The 27,840-nt window shown below is 35.4% G+C and overlaps 1 pseudogene; it reads left to right on the forward strand.

The window, feature by feature from the left end:
* The first annotated feature begins 1,378 nt into the window (after positions 1-1,378).
* Positions 1,379-27,840, forward strand: part of LOC149137578 (uncharacterized) — a 62,532-nt pseudogene continuing 36,070 nt past the window's right edge.

Genomic DNA, 27,840 nt, shown 5'->3' on the forward strand with positions numbered 1-27,840 from the left:
ATATATATATAAACTTGCCATATATATATATATATATACAGTTTTATGTATATGTGTATATATATATATATATATATGTATATGTATATATATATATATATATATATATATATATATATATATATATATATACGGTTTTATTTTCATTAAAATTTTTATTTTTTATTTTTGTTTATACTTATATTTATATTTATTTTTATTTTTTTATCTTACCCACATATATTTTTATTTTTATTTTCATTAAATATATTTTCATTTTATTTCAGTAAAACCGTTCAGAAATTAAATAACATTAACATATTCAGTAACAATAATAAATTTAATTTATCCTCGACGCTTTTTAGTTTTACCAAATGTGAATATTTGGATCCTGTTTAAAACCTCTTACCTACTTGACAATTGCATTTGTAGCTCTGCCTTGAAGGAAGCTTTACTTCTTGGACTCACGTTTTTGTGCGCAACGATGTTGTTAAACCTCTGTTAACAGCATTGTTTGCAGGTCCTTTCCCTTTTCTTTCACGCAAGTATAAATTGTTCTCCATGGACCTTAATGATCATAAAGACACTATATTAGTGGATAGACTAAAAAGGCCTTCATAGAGTAAACTGTCCCTGTTGCCAATGCAGACGGCACACACACAGCATTACAAGCACCTTTACATTTTATGACTATCGTTGGGATCGATCAGGTACCGGACAAGGATTCTGGATTATTTTTCCGGCTTAGTTACTTAAGTTTTGAGAGCGGTCGGGATCATTTTTAATATTCTCGTTTGTGACAGCAGTCGAGTTTATTTCAGATATACTCATTTTAAAAATCATCTCCAGCTAATCGTTGAGAGGACGTTCGTGTTGCCTTTTTATTATTATTTTTTATTATTTTATTTTTGTCTGTATACCTTATCTTTTCTTTTTAGAAAAAGGCACTTATTTTTATTCACCATAAAAGGCGAATACAGTAAATCCGATAGAAGCACACTCAAAGATGTAGACTAGTATATATTAAAAAGGGAGAGGGGTTGTGGGATTACCTTGGGTTTCCCGTCTATAAATAGTTTATGGACTTAAAACCCGGGGTGGTCTCGTGGGCTGTCCTTTCCCATTTTTAATGTATATATATATTGTTTGCGGATATGATAGTTTCTCTCAAGCCAGCCTTAATAGATAAAACTTGTCTTGAAATAAATGTCCCAGAATCAAAAGTATTGTAGCCATGACTATCCTGTGAAATATATCCAGTTGTATGTTATTCAAAATGTCTTTCAATTTGAAGGACTGTAATGTGTGAATTGAAAAATGTGACAGCAGTCAAGTAGAAACTCCCGCGTTGGTTTGTTCTTGATACTCACTGGCAACTATTTTGCCTATTAATTCCCTAATGACTGATGAACAAGAAGCTATGACTAAAAGAGTACGAAGATATTTTCTGGCTTGAGTGCATGGTTCGCATAAAGTGTACGACCCATGACAACAGGATTGTGGGTTGCTCTTGGAGGCGTGACACATCCAGTTAAAACTGCAGGCTTTGTTCAGTTCTGATGTCTCAACACCTGACACTGCCAGTCTTTCTGAATAAAAAAAACAGCCGTAGCGGTCATTCCTTGATAAAACATACCGAAAATAATGATTATTGCCAAAATAAGACTAAGTGAATTCATGAAGAAGAAGGAGGAGGAGATGACGAACATTACAATGATGATGCTGAAAAAGTTGAAGAGGACAATCAGCCGACAAATATGAAAAGTAAAATCAGGAATGATGAAGAGACATGTAAAAAATTCAGACAAAAGCAGCCTATGGCGTCTTCACATTCTCGAGTATCGTTTCAATCTACGTCCAGTAAGAAAACTAATGATATTATCAGTATACCGGAAGTAGAGAAGGCATCAGGCCATTTGGAATTATTCATCCCAGGAAAAGCTGGGTGTCAAATGATTTATAAATCAAAATTCAAAGTCAGCATTATTTTTGTTTATTTGTTTCTTTTAGTCTCTTTTGTTTACTTTTGTCTTTTTTAAAATTTCATCTTTAAGAACTGACGTTGACTTGTTTTTATATTCTTCCCTTCTGAAGGTGCTGCATCCTAAATACTGAAAAAATTCATTATAATTGCTTTGTTTATATTCTTTCTTTCTTTTATTTATTTATTTATTTACTGTTTATTATGTGACAAAATTTAATATTCCAGCTGAAGATTTTCATTTGGCAGAAAATAAAAGAAATCTAAAAAAAAAAAACAATAAATAAATAAATGAAAGGCTATTGCCCAGACGGGACAATACAGGACAGACAAAACATGGGGGTCAAAATAGAGTATGGATAATGAAAGAGTGGAAATTATGAAAATGGAGTGATGGACACAGGGACCCCACAAACCATGCATCATCACTGATCTTTTCTTAGAATCACTGGTATTTACGTTCAAGTCACCCCACTTACACATATAACAAAGCATACACTCTTCGTTCACAAATCAGGACAGACAAAATGGGTTGGAGCAACATATGATTAGATAACATGTAACACTTGATGAAAAAGGAATGTCGCATTGTCATTTGGTCTTCTGTTAGGATCACTGGTATTGTCTTTTGAGTTCGCTGGTGTTCGGGGGTGGAGATGCTCATTATGGGAGTAACACATGAATTTCTGTATGTGTCTTTAGCTAGGGTGGTTTATTTTCTCCCACTGTTGCTGGCGGTGATATGTCTTGTGTAAATCAATTATATGTGGCTTTGTTTGGGAAAACTGAATAGGACGTTTGTGTTTTGTATATATATGGTGTAAATCTGGGGTTTTTGTTGTCTTTGTTTTTGATGGATTCTTTGTTTGGGGTAACTGCGTAGGATGTTTGTGGTTTGTGTGTGTATGTTGTGGATGTGGGTTTTTGGTTGTCTTTTGGTGGTCTTTTTTATAAGTGCGAGGCGAGGTACCTTTCATTTTCGTCTCTTTTTGACCATTGTCCATCCGTCGTCGCTCTCCTTGAACAAGGTTACCGGTGTCCCTCTTGGGGTTCTCTGTTTCCCTCCGTGACATCTTTGTCCTTACGGAGGGGGAAATAATTTTTGAAAAAAATATTTTGGAAAATATTTATTTTTGTGAAAATAAATTCGGAGGACAAGTCTTCTAATCTTGAGCAAGCTAACCAAAGAGCAACTGTAAAACAAGACAAAACGAACGAAAATGTGAACGAAAGCCACATAAATGCAGTAAACGGAAAAAGGAACCAAGAAGGAAAAATAAATGCTGAAAACGATAAAATGAATAACAGAAGAGTAAACCCAACAGAAGACAACCAAAAGAAGATAAATTTTGCCCCCGCAGCCGGTGTGAGAAAAGATAAATTGAACATAGAGCTAGATTCTCTGCGGCAACGCAGAGGTGTGTTCGAAAGGGAAGGTTTTGATGTTAAAGCCACCCTCCCTAACGAACTCATCGAAGAAACAAAGAGGAAAATAATATCATAGAAGACAATGATAATAAAAGACAAGAAAATAGACAAGGCATCCAAAGAACAAATCGAGTTGTGTCTACAACTCATCTGGCAAGACATCGAGTTCTTGACCAGATGGAGAAGATACGCCACAGTAGTGGTGTACTTCAAAAATGAGGAAAAGGCTATAAAACACACGCTCAAACCGATAAAAACCAATGAAGTCATTTTATTACCAACTTATATGTAGGAGAACATCCAAAATAGTTATTGAGGAAATCCCACCAGAAATAAATGTCATCTGGATTATCTCAGCCCTTCTAATGGGGCTTGAGGATAAAATCAAGATGATTGAAGCCTCCAAAATACAACAACAGAACTGGCGGGGCCAAGGGCTAGAGACCATAATCCAAGCGGTCCCTCAGACATTAGAAGAAATTGCTGAGAACATCGACATCGAAGAAGAAACCACTTTGCGGGTAATGGTGGAGGGCAGGAAACCCAGATGCTACGAATGTGGCGAAAAAGGCCACATTCGGGTAAACTGCCCCACCCACAAGGAGAAAGAAGAAGAGATAAAATAGGAACGAAAAAAAAAGAACAAAACCAAAAGACCGACCAGCAGAAACCTGGCACTGATAATGTTCAACAAGCTGGGGAAAAAGACAGCTGGTCGGTAGTAAGACTCCAAAAAAGGAAAAATAATAGTGACAACCAACCCAACCCTACAACAACCAAAAGAAAAACTCAGGACACTCAACGAAAAATTATCCCACCCCACCACTATTCCCCCCAAAATTCAACAATATCAGATTCCTCCCCATCCTGTTCCCCCCTCAGCGATGAGTCCCCCACTTGCCCCTCTAGTTCGGATTTCCCACCTCTCCCAGACATTACCCCTCACCCGCCAAGCCCAGGCAATCTGTCCCCGATATCAAGTCCAAGAAAATCTAACGAATATAAGGAAATACTGACTGCAATAAACAATGATAACGAACAATTAAAAAAAAAGATTAAAGCAAATGCCAACGGCGTCAATTTACACCATTAGACTCCAGAAAATATTGCCATTTATAAAATAGATAAAATGAACTATCGCATCTTAAAAAACTACCACCCAACTGACATGCGTCCTCTAAGACTTGATTTTAACAAATTGATGTACGAGGACCTATGTCAGAATATCATCCCACGAACCAGTGAAAAAGAGAGTACCACTGACTAAGGTAAGACCATGTCAAGCATTCACGTTGGATGTATAAATGTGCGTAGCCTGACGTCTAGTTGGAAGCAAGGACGCCTCCTAAATGACGTCAGGTCGCGGGATTTAGATGTCGTTGTTGCTACAGAAACCCGGTTGAAGGGGCCAAGAGATCTGCACCCGCTGTTTGACGGTTACTAGAGAGTTTCATCACTCCGTGCTGTCCTCATAGCGGGAGCGGGGTGTTGGTCCTATTAAAAAGAAACTGGGTTTCTGAGAAAAAGTTGATTTTTGCAGAGCCAGAAGGTAGGCTGGTCGTCATTGACTTGACGTTCAGCCGCTGTAAGACTATCAGACTGGTTGCAATTTATGCACCTCAAGATACGGTGCAAACTGAGTATTATCAGAACCTAGAGAAGTTTTTTGATGCATCACATCCCTTAGTTGTGCTACGAGACTATAACACAATCTGTGATGCACGCGTAGATTATGTTGGCTCGTGTGTTTATAGGAGAAGTAATGTTCGCTTCCAGGATCTACTAAGACGTTTTGAGCTGGTAGATCCATACAGACTGGAATTTCCGAATGCTCCATTGTGGACATGGACAAATAGCGACGGATCTTCCAGGTCTCATCTAGATAGACTATTAATTAGAAAAGTAGATAAGAAGATAGCTAGGTGTCCACAGTTTCACATGGTCAACTACAGTGATCACAAGATGGTCACCTGTAAGTTCGACATAGATAAGTTATATAGAGGTCCCAGCTACTGGAAACTTAATGCGTCCCTTTTGGCGATTTAGGTGTACAGAGACCGGATTAAGAAGTTAATTCAGAGGGCGTTAACCGGATCCATTATTAACAAAAAATGATGCCCTCAAGCGAGCCATTGAATATGAGCATAAGTTTAGTGGCTAGAGACGCTACAAGGGAATCAGCTCAAGTTAAGGACTAGCAATGCGAACTGTGAGAGAGATTATATGGAGGACAAAAATGAAAGGAATAAGGTCAGGCACCTTCATCTCTGGCCCTGATCTGGTGATTCTTTTTCATCTTCCATCTAAAAAGGCAAATAGAGCTGGAGAGGAGATGTTTGACTGAAGACATGTTTGGAAAAAGATGGAAGAATGTCGCACGAATGTTGGGCACGAAAGGCTCCGCGTGAATGCGATATGGTTTAAAAACACAGGTCAGTGGTAAGGCAGGGCTCGTGAGGTCTGTTATAATCCCGCCTCCACTCCATCTGCTATGTCTTATTGTGTCCTATCATCATCCGTATTATATATGATTTTTAGAATTTTAAAAAGGACCCCAATCGCATTTCTTGTAAAATCATTCGATTTCATCGCGCTGTCCTTTCTATGTGTGTCTTTACGGATAATAAAAAATTAAGAAACGTTAGCACGCCGATCGAAAAGCGGTATTTTGTCGGTCTTTACATTCTGAGTTCAAATTCCGCCGAGGTCAGCTTTGCCTTTCATCCTTTCGGGGTCGATAAATTAAGTACCAGAATTCATACTGGGGTAGATCTAATCGACTGGTCTCCTCCCCAAAACATTTCGGGCCTTTTGCCTAGAGTAGAATAGATTACTGTTTATGTTTTTCTTTACATGAATACATAATCAAAGTTCCTAAAGCTTTTAAATCTCTATTGTTTCCGTACTCCTTCTGAGATTGTTTACTCTATTCATATTCTTCCGTCTTTCTGTATAACTGTCTGTGTATCATTCTCTCTTCTTCACACGTATTATATATTTATTTCTCTATCTTATCCAGGTAGCTCACCCACCCTCTCTCTCTCTCTCTCTCTCTCTCTCTCTCTCTCTCTCTCTCTCTCTCTCTCTCTCTCTCGATAATGCATTTTCTGCCGTTCAGTACTTCTACTGATTTCTCTTTCTAAAACTGTCGATAATTTTGTCACTCCATATCACACACAATTGAAGTACATCCATGCCAAACTCACCACCTACAAATGCACACACACACACACACACACACACACACACACACACACACACACACACACACACACACACACACACACACACACATATATGTAAGTAAGTATATGTATGTGTGTGTGTGTTTAAAACTATTGTATGGTTATCGGCTATTAGATGCTACCATACAGTAGGTGGGAGTCTCCTTTTCTGGATATACAAGTGGAAGTCCGTAAATATCCGTCCCTGAAGACGTGCGGATAAACAGTAGTTGTTGGATCATACTAATGCAATAATGTGCATACCCTATGTAACACTCAGCAATTACTAGCTGAGCCTGATGCGCAGAAACAATCGTAGTGAGTTGGAATAAAGACTCTTCATTCTATCTTCTTCTGTTAGTTTAAACTCACAACGTAAGGATTAGAAATTAATACCTAAGACATTTACTCGTAGCTCTATCCACCGCTCTTTGACAATTTTCTTCCCTAATCTAATAATAATATTAATAAACGCCTCTAATTTAGGCAATAGGCGAGCAATTTTGAGGGGTGGGCTTAATCGATACTGTCAACCAGTTTCTTTATCACTACTTTATCAGAACCAGAGAATAAAAGGGAAAGTTGATATCGACAGATGTGAACTCAGAATGTAGAGAGCCGGAATAAGTATCGCAATATATGATACTACCAACCAACCAACCACCCATCTCACTAAACAACCACCCAACCAACCAATCATCATTTGCCAATCTTATGTCGTTATCTAATAATAATAATAATAATAATAATAATAATAATAATAACAACTATAAGTTAATATTTAAGAGATGTTTTTGTATTGTGCAAGTATTAACGCGTATAAAACGAAGCCATTTTGTTCTGATGTTTTGTTAATAATAATAATAATAATAATAATAATAATAATAATAATAATAATAATAATAATAATAATGTATCAAAATATTTCTTTTATCAATTTTCTCTCCTTTCATCGATAGAACGTTGCTGTTTTGATTCTTTATTTCTGATGAAATTGTAAAAAATAATAAATAAATAAATGAACGAAGCGTTTTTTTTTTCTGATTTCAATACCTTTTTCGCCCCGCATTTTGTTTTTCGGTATTTATATAGAAATGTTATTTGTTTATTTTATTGATCAGACATTTCACTATAATTTCCCCTTCACTCTCGTTCATTTTTTTCATCTCTATTTCTTTACTTTTCTTTTTTTTTCTTTTTTCATTATCTTGCTATGAGAACTACTTTAAGCTTTCGTTCATTGAATTGCTTTTTCTGTCATTCTCCTACTTTGTCTCTTTCTCTCATCCCCACCCCCCGTGTCTCCCTTCATATCCTTCAGTATCATTCTGTCCTCCCACCATCATTTGTCCTATGCCATCTTTGTATGACACAGTAGCAATCCATCTCAGAAGGTTTCTTCTCTTCTTAACTCTATTAAGATGGCTTTCACCACATGATCTCTAATTCTTTCCATACAGCCTATTCTTTTTCTCTTTCTTGCTCTATCTCTATCGTTATGTCTCCCTTTTTGTACCCAACATCGTTTCCCTTCCTATCAAAAACATTTAATTTTTTCACTCAGTTTCTTTTTCCTTTGATTTGTTTACCGATTATTATTATTATTATCATTATTATTATTATTATTATTATTATTATTATTATTATTATTATTATTATTATTGCTGTTGTTGTTGTTGTTTTTGTTTTTGTCATTGTTGTGTTTTTACGATTCGATTATTTTTGCAACCAAGGTGACATTATCCTTTCGATGTTACGTGCCTATTCAGTATTTAATAAATGAGAGCAAACGCGTAGCCTTTCCGCTTGACAGCAATGTAATCAATCGCTCATAATTTAATATTAGAATTGAATTTTCCCACCACCTTATACAACTTCTCTCTCCTTACAAAAATGTCCTTGTCATTCATTTTGGGCTGACTGAATTCTCATTAACCATGTTAATATTTTTCTGTGCAGTATCTCGAGATTTTTCTCCTTTCCAATTGCAAGTAAAAAATAATTGTACAAGAAACTATCCATTCTTTCTACATTTTTCTAATTTTTTTTATTACTTTAATACCGATAAGATGTACAACCGTTCGGTTTTGCAAGTTATTATTTATCATTTCTTTTATTTGTTGATCTATTTTCCCTACTAATTTACAAGTAGAAAAAAAGAGGTTTTTCAGCCTTTACACCTCTGAATATTCATACTTTTTCCCTCTTTATTTTCGTATCAAACTGATGCATGAATACACTAACAAGAAAAACGGTGATGCATACATACATACATACATACATACATACATACATGCATACATACATACATACATACATGCAAGCATACATACACACGTACATACATAGGTACATACATACAAACATACATATGCATATGAAGAACTACAATAAAAAAGTTTGTTTTATTGATAAATTTAATGTAAGGAAGGGAAAAGAGCATCAGGTTATCCATAATAGATTAACAGCATTATCTGATCAGTTCTGTTTAATCACAGCTATTGATTTAATATAACCCCTAAACGGAATTAAAGTATTTTCATTAAATCAAATCACAATGGATTTTAAGAACCGAATCGAACATAAAATCTTTTTTCATACTTTAACACGTAACCCGCAATGAAAGTGATTAGACGGGTCCTTAAGCGATTTTAAATCAGTTATGTCAAAATCAGCCCATTCGGAAGGAAGCAAGCATAATCTATAGTCTGTTTTCGTACTGGGAATTAATCACAATCGTATGGATTGTATGAAACGATGTTAAGAGATTTTGTTTTTGTAAGGTTGATGGGAATAGGCATTATTATTTTTTATGGGTATTAACATAAAGAGAAGTGAAGTATCTCTATGTAGAAATCGAAAGCTAGTGGCCGCCTTAGTTCGGCAAGTACATACCAGTTAATTAAATCAATTTCCACTGTTTTCAAGTTAAGAATCTTTCGTAGGCGACAGTAGTTCCACTTGTGGTAGTGAATGTCTGTGAATGGGTAGATTAATGTAAAATTGACTGTCGAACACATATTTGCCATCGATAGTAATTTTTGATCCGAAGCAGATTTGGAATCCAATGGTGGTTAGGAAAAAAAACTAAATGAATATATTTGAATCAAATGCTGTAACTGACCGTTACAATATTTAAAGAAGAGTTGAACTGAAGACTAAGTTAATACATTACATCCGTTTTACGCTCGATGCCCAAGGCCCATTCCGGATAAAAGCATCTAGTTCAGGAATTCAATAAAATACTGATAGCAAGATACAGATAGCGATCTCTTGACCTGTTGCCTGATACCCTCCTTTTTCACCACTCACTTTCTCACTTCGTTAATAAAAGAAAATAAAAACAAACAAAAATTGATTTAATTTTTTAAAAAGTTTTCTTCTTTTCCAAATAATCCAGACTTCATTGAGACGGTGCATCTTCTATGTGTGTAAAAGATTAAATGGAAGTCGTTGGTTGTTCGGGTCGGCATTAAAATCATCGTTCTTTTTTTAGATCAAATCCCGCCATGGTTATCTTTGCTCAACATCCTCTTTAAGTCGATGACATTACGTATCTGTCAAGTACTGACTATAGTCGTTGATTTGGCCTTGATTGAATAACATTTACTGGAGTGGATACTATAGTTCCGTAATCGTTCTTTTTAGGAAGGGCGAAAGTTAAATTTATCCGGTAGGATTCGAGTTCAGCTGTATTTTTTAGGTTTAAATCCTGCTTAGGTTAATATTTAGTGATCCGGAGGTCAAGAAAATATACACCAGTGATATTCTGTTGTTATGCAGGAGATTCAGTCGGCTATATGTCTTTCTCCTAATATGTCTGATCTTATCCAAATGAGTAAACTGTTGCAAGACTGGTAGAAACAATACAGCAAGAGACTGCGTACACTGTTGTATATAGTGCGGTCTTTTACATCTAATCACGCTAAAGTTAAAACTGTATGTATTAATTTTTTTCCGATTCAATAAGTTATGTACCAGTAATGTGTGGGGTTGATTCAATCAACTGTAAAACTCATTTAAAAAAGTCTGTATTTTATGTGAAACTTAGTAGTATAAATTCATTTCATAGACTCCACAGTCACTAATTTATGTTAAACTTCTATGCACAATATACATTTGAGAATATGGTATAGTTTTTCCCATCATAAAGAGGAGTTAAGTGTGGGAATTTTAATACCCAAACAACATGTCTCAGGAGATATGTATTTAATATGTGAATATAATGTACAAATACAAAGTTTTTCATGTAATGCGAAGTCATATGCTCCGAGCAGAATAGTTTCCAGTAATTAGCTCTATTTCTCGGTTTTGTCGGTTATGATTCTGAATTCCAGTGGGGCTAACTTCGTTGTTTATCCATCGTAATTGATAAAATAAGTACCAGTAATTTGCTGAATATTTAACGTAGTCGTGTATAATTCTCATAGGTAAAGTGTATATGTGTGTGTGTGTGCATCTTAAAAATAAGTCAATATTTACGTCTCACAAAATAATTCATTTCACAAACACTGAAACTTTCATCAAATATTTTCTGTTGCGAAGCTTTCGTAAAAATTGTTGTAACGTTTTATCACTTGAAAGCCGCATCGTGTTAAGAACACTTCGATGAGAGAGTATTTAAACCATTTTAAGTCCATTTAATAGCATCAATTTAGCGATGAAAAGGTAAACAATTTTATTTTCATTTTTACAACATTAAATGTACTCAGGTGCTAGATAATGTTGTTATGAAGACCAGTGTGTTTGTAGCCTTCGGGTAAACATTTATTGCCACTTAAATGGAAAGCTTCTTTACAGTTAAATGTGTTCATTATGATAAAATTGCAAGCACTGGGAATCTATGAGATTTTTTCCTTGCCAAAAATTACAGATAGTCGAATAGAAAGCAACTGATAAGAATTTTTGCAATATATATCTTTCGTTTGGAAATGTTTGGTTTGATTTTGAAGATGTTTCTATACATCTCTCTGAGATTCCAATTCTTTCTTTGGTTGCACTATTTTAGAGTGTACATTGTTGCCGAGATAAAAAAAAAGACGAAAGAGAGAGAGAGAGAAATAGAGAGAGAGAGAGAGAGAGAGAGAGAGAGAGAGAGAGAGAGAGAGAGAGAGAGAGACACATACTGACTTGCGAAAGCATCTCATAGGATATAAACATTTCCAAAACATTTATTTGTAAGATATCGTATACTTGTCTTAATGTTTGTATTCTGCGCTCCCATCAAAACAACACGTTTGCTTTCTTCTTACATAGGTGACCGATGTTCAATAAAAGCGACGCCATTGACAGAAATAGTCTACCAAACGCATATGTATATATATATATATATATATATATATATACACATATTGAAAAGGGATATATTGCATGGAGCTTTGCCTATTTCTATATAAAGGAAAATAAGTCAAAATGAATAAATATATAAATATTTAAATAACTAAATCGTTCAAATTGATAACATTTCATGAAAAGGTACGACTTATAATTCTATACATACATTTCTTTCTCTCAATAATCTCACTTTCATATTCGTATTGGAACTCCGTTGAGATTTGTTCTACTGAGTGGTAGACTGGTAATTATGAATCGAATTATAGACGTAACGGTATAAGTCATGTCTGATCTAATATCTAATAGTAGTAATAGCAAAAGTAGTATGTAATATGCAAAAGTGAAATGACCAACTAAAGTAGACATAAGAGTTTCAACTTTGTTCAAATTTAACAACATAAATAATATACTGGCATTTACCTTGCGAATTCACAGGTAAGTAGTATTACATGATATGGCGTATTGTAGTCTGTGTGTACAGTATTGCATATATGTCAACAGAGGCTACCGAGAATATTTATTTTGCCCAGAAAGATATGACTTTAACTAATAAAATAGCAGTTAGTCCAGTCCATTATACATTCGACCATTTCAACTGTAGTGAAAACCATTACAACCAAACAACAACGACAACAAAATAACTGATATCTTTTTATTCCAACTAATGACTCTGACATGAGTAAAATGACATATCTTTAGGGAAATTAAATTAACCCCAAAAATTGAACAGAACTTCTTTCAATTACGTCTAATGAATGAAAAACGAAGTTAACTTCGGAACTATATGCCAGAAGTTCATTGTTATAACACTTCCACTGTCTATTAATTTTGACATAGCAACAACACTGATGTTCAGGTTATAACATGGTTGGAATACACATCTATTGGCATACACACAAAGGCAAACAAGCACACATATAAGAAGAATGATTAAAAAGTTCTCTTTACTGTTAATATAAACTGCTTAGCAACTGAAATTAGTTGAGGACAGTCTCATCTCACTTCTCTTACTCTCCCCGTCTCTCTCACCTGCCACCACCTGAACCCATCTTCATACATTTCCCTTTCCCACTGCATTGATTAAATATTCTGGCTACTCGTTCTTTTCCACAGGTAAAGATGTCCATATATATATACATATATTATATTTTACTTCTTATGATAAATGTTTTATTTGGAATGTATATCACTTAATTACTTATTATTATGTAGAGGGAATGCTTCTTAAACATCTTTCATTTATATTTTAAAATAACCATTAGTTTTAGTTCATACACATCTAGACTCAACAACACCATCTTAGCATGTGCTTATCTTTCATAAATATAATATGTATATCCGAATGTTATGTGACACTCACTCCATCAAGTCTTCTGTAATAATAATAATATTATTTTCTTGATGTATTCTTTTTTCGCGCTTAGGAGAATAGTAATATGTAATTAATTTAATTATAATTAAACTAATTTCTAATTTTTCTACCATGTTATTTACATGTTAATATTGCTGTTTGAAACGATCGTATGCATAGACTAAATTATTTTCTAACTTTAACATCTTCTCTTCTCCATCTCCAACAGTTTGTTGAATTTCTATAGGATATTTGTTCTATAAATTCTCATAACACACCTTATACTTTTAGCATTTTCATATTCGCAAAATTCTTACAACAGTATGCTACCAAAGATATATGAAGAATCTTTATTAGAAATCGACCTTAGGAACTCTCTAAAGTAAAAGATGAAATAGAACTCAAACTTCTCTCTCTCTCTCTCTCTCTCACACACACACACACACACACACACACATACATATATATATAGGCGCAGAACTAGCTGTGTGGTAAGAAGCTTGCTTCCCAACCATATGGCTCCAGGTTCAGTCCTACTGCGTTGCACCTTCGGCAAGTGTCTTCTACTATAGCCTCGAGCTGACCAAAGCCTTTGTGAATGGATTTGGCAGACGGAAACTGAAAGACACACACACACACACACACACACACACCCACACACCCACACACACACACACACACACACACATATATATATATATATATATATATATACATATATATATATATATATACATACATACATACATATACACATGTATAAATTTAAATCATAAGGGTAAAAATTGAATATTAATTTGATTAATATCAATTTAAACCAGTGGCCTAGCATATTAAAAAAATCTGAAGATTCAGAAAAATTGTTACATACATATAAGAGGGATGACCTTAGACCCCCGTTGGTCATGGCTGACCATGGATGATGTCATCCGTCTGTTGAGTTGTCTATTCAGGTTTTGCAACATCTCCTGTGGCTGTAGAAACCGATGCGAGAGTGGCAGTCTCGTTTGCAGAGGTCACATTTATCCGTTGAATCCGGTCTGTTGGCTGTCATTTCTTTTCTGCGGGCTCGGTTTTCAGCTGCCGCCACCCTTAAGTTCTCTTCACCGGTCTGCAGTTTTTTGTGAAGATTGCCTCTTCATTTGGTTCGGTCGACTGTGAGATCCTCCTAGAAATTGGTGTTGATGCCAAGTGTCTTCATGTCCCTCCTACATTCGTCCCTGTACCTCAGCTCCGGGCGGCCAATGTTTCTCTGCCCTGCAACAAGCTCTCTGAAAAGGACATCCTTTGGGATTTGACCATCCTCCATACGGCGAACGTGGCCAAGCCAGCGCAGCCGATGTTGTCTGAGCAAAGTGAGCATGGTGGGGAGGCCAGCACGAGACAGAACATCAGTATTGGTTACTTTGTCTTGCCAGGAGATGCCAAGTATGCGTCGGAGGCTTCTGAGGTGAAAGGTGTTGAGCCGTTTCTCCTGGCGGGCGTACGCGGTCCATGTCTCGTTGCCGTATAGCAGGGTGCTGAGGACGCAAGCACTGTACATAACCATTTTCGTTTTCACTGTTAGCTTGGGGTTTGTCCACACTTTTGGCGTGAGGCGAGCGAATGTTGTGGCTGCCTTCCCGATCACCTTGTCTATCTCAGCATCTAGGGGAGGTTGTCGGTGATAGTGGAACCAAGGTACATGAACTGGTGGACAACCTCGAGCTCATAGTTGTCGATGGTGATGACAGGTGGGGCCGGCGTGTCTTGACCCATAGCGTTTGTCTTCTTCAAACTGATAGTCATCCCGAAGTCTTTGCATGCCTGAGCTAAGCAATCCATCAACAGCTGCAGTTCCCTCTGAGTGTAAGTCGCAGCTGCAGCGTCATCAGCGAACAGCATGTCTCTAATGAGGACTTCACAGACCTTTGTCCTCGCTTTTAGGCGGGCAAGATTTAACAGCCTACCATCCGATCTGGTCCGTAAGTATATTCCCTCTTGTGCTGGGCCAAATACATGCCTCAGGAGGAGTGAGAAGATCCCGAAAAGGGTTGGGACGAGTACGCAGCCTTGTTTGACACCACTGCATATGTCGAAGGGCTCGGAGATGTTGCCCTTGAACTGCGCAGTCCCTTTCATGTTGGAGTGGAAAGACTCGATTAAGCTGTGCAGTTTTGGAGGACAGCCGATCTTTCGGAGAGCCTTGAAAAGACCGTCTCTGCTGACAAGATCAAAGGGATGACCACTAAGTGGACATCCAATATGTTAGAAGTAGACCCCAATATAGTCTGACCACTAAGAAAAGATTGTTCTCAAGAAAATTCAGCAAACGCCAGATTGTAAACGAGCAAGACAAATGAAAAGATACAAAATATAATGATTAGTCACATACCAGGTTTCATTGTTACCATTTATATAATTACATACGTAAATGTCCGCGTTTGCTGAATTTTCTTGAGAACAATCTTTTCTTAGTGGTCAGACCATATGGGGTCTACATCTAGCATAATGGATGTCCACTTAGTGGTCACCCCTCTTTTATATATACATACATACATACATACATATATGTATATATATATATATATATATATATATATATATATATATATATATATATATACACATACATGTATACATGCATATATTTGTAAGTGTCTGTGTTTACCCACCCACCCGTCTTGCCATCGCTTGACGACAGATGTTGGTGAGTTTATATCCCCGTAAAATAGCGGTTCAGCAAAATTGACCATTGGAATAAGTACTAGGCTTACAAAGAATAAGTCCTGGGGTCGATTTGTTCGACTAAAAAGGTGGTGCTCCAGCATGGCAGTAGTAAAATGAATGAAACAAGTAAAAGAATATATATATATATATATATATATATATATATATATATATATATATATATATATATATAGGGTCATCCCATCAATAATGCGGCTTTTCCAATTGCCTAAACTAAAAGCCGGGAGGAGATGGGATAAACTACCTGCATTAACTTGCTATAAAAGCAGGTAATAATTTTACCTTCTACTTATTCTTAGTGCGAGTTTTGTAGAGTGCAGTTAGATTTTAGCAGTTACTTTTTCAAAGCTATGGTGGAAGTGTATTTGCTATATGATTTCTATAGAGGCAACAGCTACAACGAAAAGTGCGAGGAATATTAATGCAGTATATGGGGATCGGATACTGAGCGTAGGCCAGTGTCAACGGTGAGTACAGAAATTCCGCGCTGAAAACATCCTAGAAGATGAGCCTCGTCCTGGAAGATCTCTAGAGCTCGACGAGGACGTCCTGCAGACGCTAGTGGAACAAAATTCTATCGTACCTGTTGAGGAACTAGCAGATAAGCTTGGATTTGGTCATTCAGCCATTCATCGACGTCAGCGCGCCATCGGAAAATTCAGCGAATTGGGTCAATGGGTCCCTCACAAACTTTCTAGGTCTAATCGCGAGCAGAGAATGAATGTGTGCTCTTTTTGCTGTCATGTCTCACGAATGAACTTTCTTAGGACCGAATAAGGTTGGTGACGAGTAATGAGTTCTCTATGAAAATGTCAAGCACCGAAGATAGTGCGTAGGGAAAGGAGAACACCGGCACCCCAGGCTAAAGGAGGTCTTCGCACACATAAGGTATTATCTGTTAATAGGATATTAAAGGTTTGGTCCACTTTGAACTTTTAAACCCAAACCAAACAATAACAAAAGAGATCTACTGCGAGCAGCTTGAGCGGCTTAAGTCAGCGTTAGAAGAAAAGGTACCATCTTTGGTTTCAAGACGAAAGGTGTTCTTCCATCAGGATAATGTTCGGCCCCATATAGTGAGGATGACATTCCAGAGGCTTAACAGGTTGAATGAGAAACGATGCTCCACCCACCCTATACGCCGGACATTGCCCCATCTGATTATCATTTATTCTGCATTCTTCAAAATCATTTGGATGGAAAAAAATATGGATTCTGTAGACGAGGTCAGAACAGTACTGGAGGAGTATTTTTCGTCATGGACAAGTGAAGTTTGGAAGAGGGGCCTTGCAAGTCTATCACATATATGGAAGAGCATTGTAGAAAATGAAGGAGAGTATATTTTAGATTAAAACAAGAACTTTGTTTATCTTAATTTTGAAAAATAAAAGTATAAAAAACCGCATTATTTAAGGGATGACTCAGTATATATGTGTGTGGGGTAGGGTTTATTGATACAAGTCTAGTAATTTTAGGGAGAGGGTAATTCGATTACATTCACCTAAATGTTCGGCGTGGTAACGATTCTAATAGCTTGTCTTAATAATAATAATAATAATAATAATAATAATAATAATACTTAATACCACAGATTTGCTTGTCAGTTATTTGACCATAACCAGTTGAGCATGTCCCTTGCTGGCTGACGATATGTGCATTTCTGATCACGAGCAGAAGTAGTGGGGGAGCATCATAGCCATGTGTTGAGAGGCGTTCTTTGGGGTTTGAATAATTCACCTTTGGAAACATGGGTATTTTGCTCAACATCCTTAAACAAACCTTATTCAGGGACCTTTTGAGCGGGATGGTCTACTCGACCTGAACAAAATTCTAACTGGGCCCCACCTGCGAGGTCATGTGCTGTTTATCTTGATATGAGATCACCATGTCGCGCACATATGGTTGTGATGCATGTGCCTTGTGTACCCTTATCAGACGGGTAGTCATGATGGGTATATTGGGCTTTGTATATTTTACTCCAGTGTTATTTTGATGGCCTGCACTGCTCTCTCACTCAATAATAATAATAATAATAATAATAATAATAATAATAATAATAATAATAATAATAATAATAAAGCCCCTATATGGTAAATACTGGGCTAAACTAAATGCAAAAGAAATAGACAGAGAAAAATCCCAGCAATGGTTGAGAAGCTCAGGACTCAAAGCAGAGACTGAAGGATTTTTAATTGCTGCACAAGACCAAAGCCTCCCCACCAGAAATTACCAAAAACACATAATGAAAAGAAACATAACAAGTAACTGTAGAATACGTGAAGATGGACAAGAAACAATAAATCATATTATCTCTGGCTGCCCAGTCCTGGCTAAGAAGGAATATATTCACAGACACGACAGAGCTGGGACCTATATACACTGGAAGCTATGCCAACACTATGGAATAACAACAGCAAAAAGATGGTATAAACACACGCCAGAAAAGGTCACAGAAAACGAGAAAGCAACCATTCTCTGGGATATGCCAATACACACAGATAGAGAAATTAAGGCAAATAGACCAGATATAGTTGTCAAAGATCATGAAGAAAAAAAATACTTTCTAATTGATGTATCAATACCAGCAGTGACAACGTTTCTCTAAAAGAAATGGAAAAACTTTCAAAATACAAAGACCTGGAAATAGAGATAACTCGAATGTGGAATCTAAAAACAGAAACAATTCCTATCATAGTAGGTGCCTTAGGTATAATAAAAACATATTCAGACAAATACATAAGAAAAACACCAGGACTTACAAATATATATAACATACAGAAAATTGCACTACTGGGTACTGCACACATTCTACGCAAAACACAGTAAACATAAGAGAACCACAGCAAAACACAGCACATACCCAAGGCGCACAGAGCTGCGCTCGGTAGTGAAGTGAAAGCACGTTATAAAAATAAAACTACTGAACAATAATAATAATAATAATAATAATAATAATAATAATAATAATAATAATAATAATAATAATAATAATGGTATCAAAGTTTGATATAAAGCCAGTAATTTTAGGGGAAGGAAGACGTTTCCAAATTTACAGTTAGACTAGAAAAGTGTTTTGGTGATCACTCATTACTCATTCACATCAAATGCACAACACACTTTACTACTGGTGATCTGTGATTCATTTGTGAGACAGTCGGATCTTCGGACTATTCGGCGCCTAGTGTTGGCACCTGCCATTTGATACTTAGCATGCATCTCAAAGTCTTTATTGAAGCCTTTCAAATAATTTGAGTTATCGACTGTCTCGCACAAATACAGAACTGTCAAATGCGTTTGATAAAAACTCATTTAGTTCGAATGGTGACGTCACGATCTGGCTATATACACACATTTTCCAATTATGCAAATTGTCAAATTTCCATACAAGCTTTTTGTATTAGTGTATTAATGAATGGATTGTAGTGTCTAAGCATCCATCACTTTACAAATTATTCAGAAGATATAAAAATATTTTGACAACTTCAAATCTGGCGCCATTCACAATGATTTTTGGCTCAATGTTGCACAAGAATGAATATTACTGAGAACCGACTTGCTATTACTCATATGTCTTTCTCAACGTCACCAGCAATATCAGCAGTTCTCGATTCAATATTTCGAACATCTCAGACTTGTTGTTAAATATTTCATCATTCGGTATTTGCAGCTCGAATTTTCCCAACTACTAGTTTGTGACAAAATGTCACATTCGGGACTACGTAGCATAGATTACAAATATCCTGAACATCATTTTTTCGGATTAATATAGTAGTAATGATATATCAATTATGTATATTAACTATATATAATTTAGGCCTAAGATTAATCTATTTAACATGTTATATCTTGGGTGGAAGTTGTTATAGACAGTTAGACTGAAATGCGGGCAGACTTGAGTAATAATAAACCATACTTGCGATTCCATTCCCTGAGTAACTAAGCACACAGCAGGTTTCCTGTTGCGTTCCAACTCTTGCATTAAAAGCAGCAAGTATTATCATCTTTTCGTGCTTTGGAGGTGAACAAATGGCGGTACGAAGAGATTTTTAGAATTACATAATAGAATACTTGCTAGTTATGGAAGTTGAAAGATAAATGCAAACAAAAGATACATAAGGTCCACATAAGAGTGGAAATTGGAAATTCTTAATGCCATCGGTTATACTGTATGGATGCTCTATTTGATGAAGTAAAGTAGTTTGGATTGTAAAAAAAACACTACAATTTCTCCTTTTGCTCATTTGCGTCTAACTCAAAATAATAAGAGATCAAAACATACATCACTGAGTTAATCCTCATCTGAAAGTTGCATTTGAAAGGGTGCTACTGCGTCTAACAGGCGACATTTGTCATTCATTCTTCTTTAGCATCCTCCCAACAAGCTATGTGAACAATGCTTACCAGCTAAACAAAACTGTTTAGATGCAAGAATCATCACTGAAAATCTGCTTCTTTTAATGAAAAACGTTATGTAAAGAATCCGTTCACCTTTTCGCAGTTTCATGACTAAGTACTTCTAACTACTTAAGTCTGCACACATCGCCACCTTTCCATTACCACAACACACTGGATAGAAACCAAATTATGTAGTGATGAGAGATATATGCAAAACGTCTGAAGCTGTTTCAACTGCAAGATTTATGTATCGGTGGGCCTTCTCTTAGACTTTTCTACGAAAATTATACTAACAGGTCAGTAGGTGTCTGATTTTGGAGTTTTTCATCTCCAAGCGATTCTACTGTGCGCCAAGACACGAATCTGAATATTACTACGTACCTGTGTTAACATTTATACGCACAAACATACAAAACTATATTACAATACAAAAGCATACATTATGCTTTCTGATAGTAATCAAATTCGAATGCTTACCTTCTTCATCTTAGAAACGAAGTCATATATTGCATATATATTCTGGTATTCTTATTTACGATTGCACGTCTAATTCATACACTGACAATTGCAAAGCCATATAAACAACAAACAGTATTTTTATATGTCTATGTCGTTGTGGATGTACATTTTAGACACGTTATTACAAGTTAGACTTGGAGATATTTTCATGTTTTTCATCGAAACGTGTCTGTCTTGATTCGTTTCTAAATTTCATTTACATACAATAGAAATTTAGTTCAAAGTTTTATTCTTCATTCATTAACGTTTGGAACCCACTACCATAAAAAATAACGTTAAAAATATCTGTAATTTAGAGAAACCTTTGAAGTCTTTTGAAGTTGTAAATTATTCCTAATAAACCAACATTTCATTGAAGATTATTACTAAAACAGAGAAAAGAAAAATATGAAACCATAAACAGTAGTAACAATAAGCTATAATGGAGTAGGCAAAAAATCCAAATAAAAAAATAGCAAGACAAATGTTATTGTAGAATTATGAAAATATTTAAGTTCTAAAGAAAATATTTTATATTTTACTACGTTGATTGTTTCTCTGTCTCTTTAAATAAAAATTAATAAAAATTCAAGTCTTCTATTGAAGCGAGTTTGTGCCTGGATAATGTAGAAATTAATACGATAAGTAAATTGTGGTAAATCTTTGAAAAACCACAAATTAAATGGATAGAAATTTAAATTTCAAAGAAAAAAGTTTAATTGTTATTTTGTCTCTCAACAATATATAGTTTTGCAGTGAATATCCTTGAGGAAATGATTAATTATCTGATATTATCGCAGAGACAGTGTTTGAATTGCAAAAAGATAAAGAAAATAGATTATAAGAAAATTTTGAATCCTGTAGTTTCATATGTATCAGTGATTAGTATAATTACCAAAGAAATTTTATGCTTCACGTATGCTTTCCGTTTGTGTTTTGTTATATTTCGGTTTTTCCCTTGATCATTCTGTACTGTAGAAGCGAAGATAGCGTAAAACGCAAGCCTCTGGGCTTTCGCATATTTTATTTTTGATTTCATTTCGGCTTGTAACTATTTTATTTCACTTATATTGCCAATACTGTTTAGAAAGATATAAACGTGACCAGCTTTTACTCAGAGGTTTTGTGTTTATTTTACGATTCATCAATAACTTTGCATGGGCTAAGCCCAACCATATTATCTGATACTTATAAAACTAAATGAATATTAAAAATTCCCTTTTCCCACTCATCAAACGTCAATTCACATAATCATTCATTAACGGATACAAATGATAGGTAAGAGTACTCAAGAACTTCTTTGTCGCTATCAACCGTAAACAATCAGCAGTTATATATAACATGATTTCTCACAATTTATAATAAATTGTATTCGGTTTAAAACAACGTATACCGTTTTATTTCGTCGTGGGAAAATTACAGGATTCCAGTGTTGGCAATATACTATGCATCTTACAAAGGGAGTATGCAACAAGACCACTATTTTAGGCAAGAATAGATTTCCGTTCGGTCATAATGATTCAGAGGCAAGAACACACTTTAACCTAAAATTTACTTATATCACTCTGAATCTAAAGGCATACTGAAAAACCAAAGTAATTTTTCCTATATTTGTTTTGTAAGCAAAGATGTGTTGCAAGACAAGATGTTATCACACACTATAGTTTTGGACAAATTGTCATTATCTTCACTAATGATTTGTAACAGAAAAGGCACGGAGCGGATTCAGAAGAGAAAGCTAAATTGAGAAGTCATCGTCGAGATGTTAGGTCTGAAATTCGTGGCTAAACTTCGACAAGCATAAGAAAAGCATAATATATATCTTGCATACTTAATCCGGTTTGTGTTTCAATGATGTAGAAGTGATCACTTGCTGCAGCTATTTTCATATCACGGTGTAAGAATTCAGTTTAGGATTCACGTGAAACCATTTTGACTTTCTGTCCTTATAGCTACATCAGTCGATTAAATTGTTACCCGTTTGTCTATGAAAGAATATCATACTAGCAACTAAAATTAACATTTACATATTGTTTGATAATTGTTTCAGTGTTTTAAATTCTCTAAAAGATGCCTACAAGAGAAAGATATATCTCAAAAGTAGACATGCAAAGAATAAAATGTTACAAGATCTGGAAATTTATAAACAAATGGGACAAAAATAGAAATAAAACGAATACAATATCTATATTATGTTCTATCCATCCAATGAGGTAAAATAGTAAGTTAGTAATTAGATAAAATGAACAGTGAGAGAATTTGCTGATTTTCAAGCCACGTACTACAATAATTGTTATTATAGCCAGAGAAACGCTGCTCAATCGCATTATGTATGTAGAACCGTCAAAAGCAAGCTTATCACTCTTCTCTGCTACCTCATTATATATGTTTCGCAATTAAGACTAACAAACTTATTCATGTAAAAACATCATTGCATTGTATTAAGTCTGATATCGTTTCGAGTATTTTATAAAAATCAAAGAAAAATGTAAAATATAACGAAATAAAAGAGAAAAGAAATTTGAAAATTATAATGTAGTGTTTTCTAATTAATTCAAGTATATTAATTTTCTGAAATGAAACTGAAATGAAATTTTATTAATTTCTTATTATTTGATATTTTAAGAATGTGACTACGAACAGTTAAGTGATTAAAAGTAAAATAAAAGACAACTAAAAAGCAAACCAAAGAAAACGAAACCAAACAATATCTATCAAACAGAAAAAATACAAATATGAAGACAACCAGTATAAAACAATTCTGTGACTCCTAAAAGTTTAAGTTTCGCTAAATGACGTAGATTTAACATTATGAATAGTGAATAATAAATAAATTCTTACTAGAGAATTGAAATTATATTTTGGAGACGACAGTAATTTTTGTGGCTGCTCTCTAAGTTAATATTTTTACTTAAGGGTTAATCTGAAGAAGTTAAATTATACAAAGAACTCAGAAGTATTAAATGCATGGAATTATTAAGAAAAGAAGAATTATATATTTAGTTCCAATGACTTTTTATTGAGTTAGCTGGTAGGCAATAAGACATTTCATAAATGCACTAGACGCATTTGTTTCAAATACTTTATAATTTAAAATTTTGAATATATAATACTTAAAGTCTGATTAGACTACCAATTAGTGAATATAAAACGTAGATGGACCAGGCGTTTCACAGTGAATATCAGGTCTTTCTATTGAGAAGAAGTGGTCAAATGTCTACATTCTTGGTAATTATTACTGTGAATAATACAGTTTCTAACAAATTAAATGTAACGTACCATTGAAGAATGAAGGGTGAAGCCTAGCAAAAGAAATTTGAAGGATTATAAAGCAAGCTTTTCTGATAACTGCAATTATATTAATTTTCTGAAATAAAACTGAAATGATTTTCTTTCTTCAAAAGTTTGTACTGAATCTATCATTTATATAAACTTTGCAAAATGACTGACGACTGTTAATTTGTTTCTAAAACGCATCACGAATTTAACGATCTCCCTTAGAGTATCACACATGATCAGGACAAGCATCTTCATTAGAACCCCAAAAGGAGAATAATTCTATTCCTTCAAAAACAACTCCTTGTCACACACTGTTGTTTTAATTCTGTCTGATAATTGCGCAAAGGGTACACGTGTTTGTGGAATACTCAGCCACCCATACATTATTTTAACGAGCGGCTAGTTAAGTTGACCTAACAACTGAACCTTCACTGCCATCCATACATCCATCCATCCATCCATCCATCCATTCCTCCCTCCCTCCCTCCCTCCCTCCATCCATCCGTCTATCCATCCAGTCAGTCAGCCAGTCAGCCAGCCAGCCAGCCATCCCTTCCTCTCTCTATCCATCCAGACAAACAATAAATCGATCCAGCGATCCACCGGAGAAACATATACGTACAAACACATATTTAACCATCTAGATGGACATGCGCATAAAGGATATCATATTAAAGACGTACGAGGATTGTCTGAACACTTCCTTGGCTAACAATAAAGGAATTATGTTAGAGCTGTGAAATTTTGCATTCATTAGTTTCAAAACTTCTTATTAATAACAGCATTGTGTCTTTCCAAGTAAACTGACGTCTCACTGTTCAAAGAAGACTTCTAAAGCATCTAGTGGGGACTTAACAATAGACAAAATTAGGCATCATGGTGTTATCAAGTTCTTGCAGAAAAAGGCTTCAGCCCCTCAAGGACATTCATGCTGACATGGTTGCTACATTAAGGGATGACGTTCCAGCTTTATCAACACTACAAAAAAGGGCTGCCGAATTTAGAAAGGGGAGGGAGAGTCTTCCACCGAAGAAAACATTGATCGTATTCACTGCATAGTGATGGACGACAGGCAAGCAATTGACTATAAATTCAAATAACCAGTGCAATTAGCACATCCCGTGCGAGAGTTGATAATAATATGCTCAATGAATTTCACATGATTAACGGTTCTACTAAGGGTATCACGTCTTCGGACACTTCATCAAAAGTGCACCAGGTTGATCACATCATGGAAAAATCTGACAATATTTCAAGCAGATCCAGCTGGCTTCCTTGAACATTTCCTGACCCAGGATAAGTGTTGGCGTCATTACAATGAAACAATCCATGCAGTGGATAAAGCCTTCCTCACTTGCTCCAAAGAAGGCCAAGCTTTTATCTGCAGGGATGGTGATGGCTTTAGTATTTTGAAATGCAAAAGGTATTGTGTTTGATGCGTTTATCTTCAAAAAGGTGCCAACTTGCTGAGGCAGTTACGAGGGTTTCAAGACTAAACACTCAGGAAAACTGACGAAAGGTGTCTTGTTCCATCAGGTCAATGCTTCAGTACACAAATCCTTGGTTTCAATGACTGCTGTGTGCATGATTGTGGCTTTGAACCCATAGATCACTCCCTATTCTCCTGATTTGGCCCCATCTGTCTATCATTCGTTCCACAACATGAAGAAACACTTGGCTGGGAACTAGTATCGCAGAGATGATGACATCATTTCTGCTGTTGGTGACATTTTGACCAAAAGATGAAAGCTTCATCAATGGAATCCAAGCACTGCAACATCGATGGAAGAAATGGACCGCAAGTGAGGACTGCAAAGGGGGCAATGATTAAAAATAAACCTTATTTGGTCACATTCCATAACAGTATCTTGGTCAGTCTATGACCTTTTCAGCCGACCCTCGTGGTTCTGTTTTGTGTACAATCATATAGCTCCCACAGAGGAGATATGTAAGTTTATCACTATAATATCTACGTTAAATTTCTAAAATTGACTGTAAAATATGTTTAAGTGTTCAAACAATGTGTGGGGATGGAGTATATCGAAAGAAGCTCTCTGAAAATAGTCTCACGAATTATTGTTTCCGAAAAGCAATTTACCGTAATGTCTGTAAATACAAAATATTTTGTATCAAACATTCAGGTAATCCTTTTGGTACTAAACACGGTTCATGATGAAGATTTTCTTCTGAGTTTCATATGCTTCATCTCCTTGTTCCGTGTATACAAAATCTGTACTGTTCTAGAGACCATCAGTTGATGCCGAATTTGCTTCAATTGTCTTTTAAACTTTTCGTTACTGCCGGATAATTTGGTGATCTATTCGTGTTTATATTTCTATAGCGATTTGATTTTGTAAACCACTCTGGGCAAGACAAAGTTGGAAAACATTTTCAAAAGAGAAAAATATATAATCATTGGCTCAGACCTCCCAGACAATAGAAAATTACTATTTGTAAATCTGTCAACGAGAGATATTCAGAGACAGTACTCTAGAGAAGAGGTTATTTGCCAACGTAACATGGTAGTCCTGGTTTAGGACGAATGTTACTGTAATTTAGAACCATGTGACATCGTCTCCAGCTGGCTATACGACACAATCTGTGTTCTTATATTTTCGAAAAAGGGCATTTAGCACCTCCACTCAGCTCAAAACAATATCTGTGTATCACGATTTTCGGGTTATATCCCTTCATGAGCACAGAATAATTGTTCGGCTAGATGTTGCACTGCCAAATTTCTGTTCGAAATATATAGTTTCCAAAGTGACAACTAGTCACTGATATATAAAATAAAAAATTATCATTTGTAAATCTCTCAACGAGAGTTTTGAGCTGAGCGCGGGTGCTAAATGCCCTTGTTCGAAAATATAAGGACACAGCTGGAGTGCCATGTTATGTTGGCAAATAATCTTTACTCTCAAACAATGTTTAGAAACCGCATCATAAAGGCTGGGAGAATCTATCTATCTATCTATCTATCTATCTATCTATCTATCTATCTATCTATCTATCTATCTATCTCTCTGTCTGTCTGCCTACGTGCATGCGTGCCTGTCTGTCTGATGTCTGATATCTGTCTGTTTTTCAGTCTATTTATCTCTCTACATGTATATATATATATATATATATATATGTGTGTGTGTGTGTGTGTGTGTGTGTGTGTGTGATCTGTCTACTTGTGCGTGTATATATGTATATATATATATATATATATAATAATAATAATAAAAGAGTAAAATTAATTAATTAATTAATTATTAATTATTTTACCATGTAGTTCTGTACGTTAAAATAACCTTTTTGGGTAACATTATACAAATATTCTATAATTATAATCAGGGGTCAGCTAATTGCTTCGCCACGCGCGGAATTTAGAAATAGCAGTTAAAATACCTTTTCTGCTACCATAAATATCTTCCAGACAGTAACACACTTTTTTTACGTAGGCAAAGAGAAAAAATAACGAATCTACACGACTTAAATTAGCCACATACGCGTTTCGGGATTAAAGTAAAGTTATGTTTACTTACTTATTTCACCTCTTCAGTACAGCATTTCAAATATAAATTTGAGAGTGTTAGAATTAAATATATACACGATCAAGCGCCATCACATAACTGATATTTAACCAGCACTTCCAA

This window comes from Octopus bimaculoides, chromosome 1 (genome assembly GCF_046866305.1).
Source record: "Octopus bimaculoides isolate indiv1 chromosome 1, ASM4686630v1, whole genome shotgun sequence".
NCBI classification, from domain to species: Eukaryota; Metazoa; Mollusca; class Cephalopoda; order Octopoda; family Octopodidae; genus Octopus; species Octopus bimaculoides.